Consider the following 8,061-nt stretch of genomic DNA (forward strand, 5'->3'; position numbering starts at 1 on the left):
CACCTGGCGGGGGCACCCTTTTGTCCCGGGTCCCATCACCAACCGGGATAAAAGGGGGGGGCCTTTTATCCCGGTTGGTGACGGGACTCGAGATAAAAGGGTGCCCCGCCAGGTGGGGCTTGGAGCGCACCCTTTTATCCCGGGTCCCGTCACCAACCGGGATAAAAGGGGGGGGCCTTTTATCCCGGTTGGTGACGGGACCCGGGACAAAAGGCTCTTTTGTCCCGGGTCCCATTACGAACCGGGATAAAAGGGGGGGGGTTAAAAGGCACTGTACTCCCTTCTACCCCCCGCCAGTTCCACACTTAGTGAAAATTTCGCAAGTCCCGCGCTCTCCGCCGTCGCCGTCCGTCCGCCTCCCTCGCCGGCCGCCGCCGTCGTCGTCCCCCATTGCGCCGTCGAAGTCCCGCATTGCGCCGTCGTCGTCCCCCGGCCGGCCCTCCTCGATCCCCTCCTCGTCCGTCGACGGGCCCAGCCCCCGGCCACCTCGTCGCCGGCTGCATCGCCCCTCGTCGCCGGCTCCATCCTCTTCGCCCCTCGTCGCCATCCCTTGTAGCCGCCGTCGTCGTCTTCGCCTCGGCCGCCGTCGTCGTCTTCGTCCTCGTCGCCGCCCCGGCCGCCGCTGTCCCGCACGCCGCCTGGCCGCCGCCGTCCCGCCGCCCCGCGCGCGAGAGGTCTGCCGCGCCGGCCGGTGCGCCGGGAGAGGGTTTTCTTTTAATTTTTAATTTTGTTTTTTTTAGATGGAATTGTAATTTTGTTAAGTTAGATTTTTAGATTTCTAATTTTGTTAAGTTAGATTTTTAGATTTCTAGTTAGTTTGTTAAGTTAGATTTCTAGTTAGCTTGTTAACTACCGTCCCGCCGTCGTGATCGCCGCCGTCCCGCAGAGTAGCTACCGTGAGAGCCGCCTTGTAGCCGTCGTGATCGCCGCCGAGTAGCCGCCGTGATCGCCGCCGTCCTGCCGCCCATCACAACGTAGTAGGCACCGCCCGTGGTTCCGGTGAACCGCCTCTGCCGTACCGCCGCCCTGACCGCCGCCGTCCCGCCTCCGCCGCCCTTATCGCCGCCGTAGAAATTCGTCAAAATTCGTAGAAATTCGTCAAAATTCGTAGAAATTCGTAGAAATTTGTAGAAATTCATAGAAAATCGTAGAAATTTGTAGAAATTCATAGAAATTCGTAGAAATTTGTATAAATTCATAGAAATTCATAGAAATTCATAGAAATTTGTAGAAATTCATAGAAATTCATAGAAATTTGTATAAATTCATAGAAATTCATAGAAATTTGTATAAATTCATAGAAATTCATAGAAATTTGTAGAAACTCATAGAAATTCATAGAAATTTGTATAAATTCATAGAAATTCATAGAAATTTGTAGAAATTCATAGAAATTTGTATAAATTCATAGAAATTCATAGAAATTTGTATAAATTCATAGACTTTGTACGATTCATGTTATTTTATGATTTCATTATATACATGTATGATTCCGGACTGTGATTATATACAAGTTTGTATTAAGACGATTTCATTATTTTATGATTTCATTATATACAAATTTGTATTAAGACGATTTCTATGACTGTCATGTATGATTCCATGTATGTTTCCAGCAATAGTTGAAATGGCAGACGATGAGACCGCAAGGTATATCATGGAGCAGATAATCGCTGGTGATGGTAGTGGCGACAACGTTCCACTATCATACACGGATGAAGAGGGCACCCAGGCGGACATGTTCCTCAACATGTCTGCCGATGGGAATGAAGAGCAACAGCCGCAGCAACAACTTGCCGTGGCGGAAGGTTCCGGCGAGGTATATACAACCATTCTTGTATTGTTTCACGCCACCGCTACTACTACGTACTAATTAACGAATCTTGAACTGTTAGCCCTCCGGATCGACACAAGGGCAGAAGACCCGAGGTCGTACAAAGGTGATGGAAGGGAGGCTTGTCATCACCGAAGTTACAGAAGTGGGCAGGCCGGTTGCTCCCGAGAAAGTAGCAAAGAAGTACGTTAGTCAAATCGGGGCAATCGTCCGGGACAACGTGCCTATCAGCATCAGAGAATGGAAGGGCAGAAGCGATAATCCGTACGCCCTTCCAGAGACAGAAAAGAATATGCTGTGGGAAGACGTGAAGAGACATTTCACATTCCCCGAAGGATATAGCGAGAAGGATGTCAAAGCATGGACACTTAAGAAGATGGCTACTCAATTCCAGACATTCAAGAAGATGCTGCACACCCACTACATCAAGAAGGGCAAAACTCCAGACTTCAACGCGTGGCCCAAGTTGAGGGACCACTGGGATGCATTTGTTGAATACAAGAGGAGTGAAGAAGGTGTGAAAAAGATCACGACCAACGTTGCAAATGCTAGTCAGAAGGGCTACCACCATCATTTGGGGCGAGGTGGGTATGGCTCAGCAATTCCCAAGTGGAGAAAGATGGAACAAGATCTGATCGAACGGGGAATCATACCTGCAACTATTGAATGGCCCGAACGATCAAAGAACTGGTACTACGCTCATGGAGGCTCCCTAAGCCAAGAGGATGGGATGCTGATTTTCAATGACAGAATACGTGAGAAGGCCGAACATCTCATGAAGAACATTGAAGATTCCAAGGCTGGGAGGTTGAGGGTGGACCGAGAAAATGATGAGCTCACATTGGCCCTCGGTAATCCAGAGCACCCAGGACGTTGCCGGGGGTTCGGGGTGGTTCCGTGGAAGTTCGCTTTCCGAGGCGACAGCGCCTCCTACAGAAGCCGGAAGCGAAGAAAGGAACAGATGGAGGAGAGCTGGCGGCAGATGCTAGAACAAAGAATGATGGCTGAAATCAATCGGCGGGTGGCCGACGCAGTTGCGGAGTTGGCGCAATCTGGAGCAATGCCGAATCCTCACACCGCCAGCCCTTCTCAACGCCTCGGAGCAGTTGTGCTTCTACAGGGGTCCCCGATGCGCAGACGCCCAGGTTACCCGTGGAGGAGCAACGGTTCCCCGTGGATGCCATCACGCAACGGACCTCATGTGAGCTGCATGCACCGGTCGGCAACCTCACTATTAAGGTATACTTATACATAATATTTATGCAATCTTGTCAATTGATCCAGGCCTCGAGATCGGAGTTCAACTTGTTTACTTCTGCTATATGTACAGGTAGCGTACGGGAGTGCGTTACCAACGCTGGCAGGGCAGAGCAGTCATGGCATGGACATTCCAACAGGCTACGCCAGCGTCTGCGTCGAGCAAATAGTAGATGCCCAGTATGAAGCCCTAGAGCTCGACTTCCCGGGAGGCGACGGGGAAAAGACATTGGCAGATGCGCTTCATGGGATCATTCTATGGAAGAAACGCTACATCATTATTCCCCGCACGGAGCCATCTCCTCAGACCTCAAGACCACTCCCCGTAGATCCCGAGCAGCGACCTTCTCCTCATACCTCGAGACCGGCATCTCCTGCTCCAGGACCGTCGCTTCCATCTATCTCAAGGTCTCCATCTCCACCACATCCTGGTGCTGGGAGCGACGACGACAATAACAACACCCCTCCCCGATCACCGTCGCCGGCACCAAGAGCGGCCCCCTCGAAGGAACCTGCAGCACCACTCAAGAAGTCACGAGCACCGCCTCCCAAGCAAAGACAACCTCGAAAGAAGAAAACAAAGGTCGACCCTGAAGTGGCTCGCAAGGAACGCTTTGAGGCAATGTCTCATGCGGAACAGTGGGCAGAAATCCAACGAGAGGCCAGTGAGTGGTTCAAGAAACAAGCCGAATTAAAAAAGGCAAGGGAGATGGAGCCACCGCCAGTAAGTCGGTGGGATTTAAACTTTTTTATCAGGATGGAGGAAGGAGCCAAGAAAAGGATACCACTCTTGTCAAACTATGAACGGGCTCTAGTAAAGCCTGATGAAAAGGATAAAAGAAAAGGAAAATCATCCTCCAAAGGTCCAGTCCCCGACCTCAGCCATTTATCAAAAAAAGATGCTCAACGGGTAAAAGCAATGCCCTTGGATCAACAAGCAAATATATTGAAATTCATGGAAGAAACAGGTCTGGGACTTGATGAATGCATAGGGCAAGTCGAGACGCCAACTGCACCGCCCCCTGAGCCGAGATGGCCTTATGAGCTAGGCAAACCTCTAGTGAAGCCTTCAATGCTACGGAAGCTGTCAACAAAGATGTACGAATTCCATCAATGGTACATGACGGCAACCACCAACTCGAGGGAGATGATCGGCATGAAGGTAAAACCGATAGATTTTCACGGTGAAGGGGAGAAAGTGCTGTGGCTAGACTTCAAGGATATATACGAAGTGTACCATCATGATGCCCTGGACGTCTCTCTGATCAGCGCTTGGATTCTGTAAGTGTCCGTTTATTATCTCTACATGTAAATTTTGGCGTGCGTCACCGTACTAACTTCATCTTCCATTTCATGTAGGATGCTAATTCAGACATGCCGCCGAGAGGCGTACCTACATGTAGGTTTCATGGATCCATCTGTAGTTAACCAACAACAGATACAATTAGCGTCGGAAAAAACCTTTGCGGAAATATACAATTTCCTACACAAACAAACATTCAAGGATTTCATACTACTTCCATACAACTTCAAGTAAGTGTGTGTATACCGTCTACTTTCGATGTCTTTTTCCTTATCTCTACATGTTAGTTAGCTCTAATATGCATGAACATTTTACGCACGCAGCTTCCACTGGATCCTTATTATAATTGAGCCTGAAAGAAGCCACGTCACTGTCTTTGATTCGTTAAGGAAAGATCCGGTGGACTACCAAGAATTGCAAGACATGCTAGGCTTGTAATAATTCTGGACCTTTATCTCTATGCAAAAATTTATTTCCTAAATTTTATCCCTGTTACACTATGTCATTCATTATTCTAATCCGCAGCGCATGGAAACAATTCATAAGGACACACAAAGGTCCATTCAAAGAAAATCTTACATGGAACACAGACTTCCCGGTACGTATGAAGTCTGCACATTTATTACATTGTATAACACGAATAGTTCATAACTTATTTTTTTCCGCACTGAAGTGCTTAAGACAGGAACCCGGGAATAATCTATGTGGCTACTACATCTGTGAGCACATGCACAGTTTTTTGGGACCCAAGGGACCGAAGATGACACCGCACAACTTTAAAGTACGTAAAATAAATATATTACTAGTTAATTATTTTCTAGCTCCTTATATGTATTTGTTCATGTAACATTCACAAATTTCCAAATTATAGATGTTAAATATTCAACAAGGACTCTTGAAGGAAGAAAGAGTAGCGGCAATATGTGAAGGTCTCATTGGATTCATAATGGACGAGGTGGTAGATCCAAGAGGAGAATTTTATTACGATGGACGACAATTAGACACTCCTCTCAGCAACACCACGACGGGAAGATCGTAGGAAGATACTTTGATTTATTTGTATATATGATCGATTTGTACTAATTAAGCTAGTTGAATTGTGTATATGAATTGTGTATAAGGATTGTGTATATATATAGTAATTGTATAATTACAAATCCCATTCGTTTAAATACTAGTTGATTTCATTCTAAAAAAATCTCAACTACAAGGTTAACAAATTAAAAGGGCCGCGGTACTACTATACGTATACGTGATGCATGCATGAAAAATTCAGGCGTCACCAGTGCCATGCAAGCGCCATTTAGTCCCGGTTGGAATTGAGTCGGGACTAAAGGGGGTCCTTTACTCCCGGTTAAAAGACCCGGGACTAAAGACCCCCCCCTTTTGTCCCGGTTGGTTTATCCCGGATGGATATCCGAGAGATATGCACCCTACCAACCGGGACTAAAGGCCAACTCTCTACCAGTGGCCTATGATGAGCATGATAAATCCCTCACAAAAAATTAAGATTTTATGCCCTTCCAACAGTTGCACCATTGAGTTCTTGTTAGTAGGTGATGGGTCTGCCAAAGCAGGGTGTCATCTTCTACCTTGATCAATTGGGTGGTGTCAGACACCACGGCACAGTGTTGGTTTACTTGACAGAGCTATCAAGTCAGACTTGGGCTTTGGGGCATAAGTGTTGGGAGCCGAGACATATGATGTCGCCTAACAAACGAGAGTCGAATTTGATGCGATTGGCAAGTGTTGCCTACCTTGTTCACTATGATGCTAGCGGTGATGCCAAAGCTCACTAGTATCACAGGGAGCGTTGGATCTCATCCTGCTATGCAACACCGGGGACGTTCGCAAAACATAGCAGGAATTCTTTTATTAAAAGTGTTAATAAAATAAGTGCTAACCGTTGCGTATCTTACTATTGTAGAAAATGCGAGTGCATCAAACTTCAATTTGCAATCGATCCTAGATAAAGAAAAGCTAAACGGAACAAACTTTGTTGATTGGAATCGGAATGTGAGAATTGTTGTCAGACAAGAAAAAAAAGAGTACGTTCTCGATACACCTTACCCAGAAGAGCCTCAGAATGTCACGCACACCACTAGTGCATATCATGCTTATGTGAAGTATACTGATGATCCAGTGGATGTGCAGTGTCTGATGCTTGCTTGCATGAACTCTGAGCTGCAGAAGCAATTTGAGAGCACTAACCCGTACGATATGATCGTGGGGTTACGTTGCATGTTCAAAAACCAGGCGATGGTTGACAGGTTTAATACCTCAAAGGCCCTGTTTGGTTGCAAGCTTGCTGAAGGTGCTCCAGTTAGTCCTCATGTGATTAAGATGATTGGGTACATTGAGAGCTTGTAGAGACTGGGTTTTCCCCTCAATGACGATCTCGCCACCGATGTGATACTGCAGTCCCTGCCTGCTAGCTTTGAACCGTTCATCCTGAACTATCACATGAATGGTTTGAAGAAATCACTGACTGAGTTGCATGGGATGCTAAAGGCGGCAGAGGCGAGTCTTAGGAAGACTCCTTGTCATGTGATGACAGTCCAGATGGGTAAGAAGCGTAAGCGCCCAGCGAAGGCTAGAAGCCTACCGAAAGTGGGACTTCCGGGCAGGGGTCCAAGGCCAAAGAAAAAGAAAAGAAAGCTGGTGTATCTCCTAACGATGCTTGCTTTCACTGTGGTGCAAAGGGGCATTGGTCGAGGAATTGCAAGAAGTACTTGGAAGATAAAAGGAAGAAAGGAGGTGCGACCTCCGCTCAAGGTATTAATGTTATTGAAATTAATCTTGCTACGCGTTCTAATAATGCATGGGTATTTGATTCTAGTGCAATGATTCACACTTACAAATCGTTGCAGGGGCTGAAAATAATTAAACGCTTTGTGAGAGACGAAGTGGATTTGCACGTCGGGAATGGAGCAAAGGTTGCTACGTTGGCCGTCGGCATTTATCCATTGTCGTTGCCTTCTGGATTAGTGTTAGAACTCAATAATTGTTATTTTGTTCCTGCATTGAATAAGAACATTATTGCCGAGTGAATGTTTATTCCATTATTATAGAAATAAAAGAGATGGATGGACCTCACAACAGATACCCTACTCTTTACTGTACTTCCAGTGTGATGTTTCAATAATAAATGCTCACATGAAGATTCAGCCCAACATGAGCATGCAACAGATTAGCCGACATGTGCGTTATACAATTTGTCCGATATCTATGGTTTAATATAAGAGATACTTTCTCCATCACAGATATACATTTTGGTTTTATTCTAAGTTAAATCTGATGAGGACATCACCTGCTCGGATACAACCACCGATAAGAACTCAACCCCAAAACGTGTTGGATTGGATCTCTTTCTTTCCTTGGGCTAAAAGTGACGTGGTGGCCTGGTGGAGGACGTTGGCAATACTTGGACTTAGCCCCCAATCTACTTCTTTGGTCATCCATACCTTCCATGTGTGTTTAACACTATTTTTTGATCCATGTATGTATTTCTGAAATTGACAACGAACACATATCATGGTGCAACATCAATTCATCAAATGTATCAAATACAATTATGGTAAAGAATTGTTTCATATGTGAATTAAAAGTTACTAATGTGGTTGTATCCGAGCAGGTGATGTTCATCAGTGGTTGTATCCGAGCAGGT

Source organism: Setaria viridis, chromosome 8 (genome assembly GCF_005286985.2).
Source record: "Setaria viridis chromosome 8, Setaria_viridis_v4.0, whole genome shotgun sequence".
Classification (NCBI taxonomy): Eukaryota; Viridiplantae; Streptophyta; class Magnoliopsida; order Poales; family Poaceae; genus Setaria; species Setaria viridis.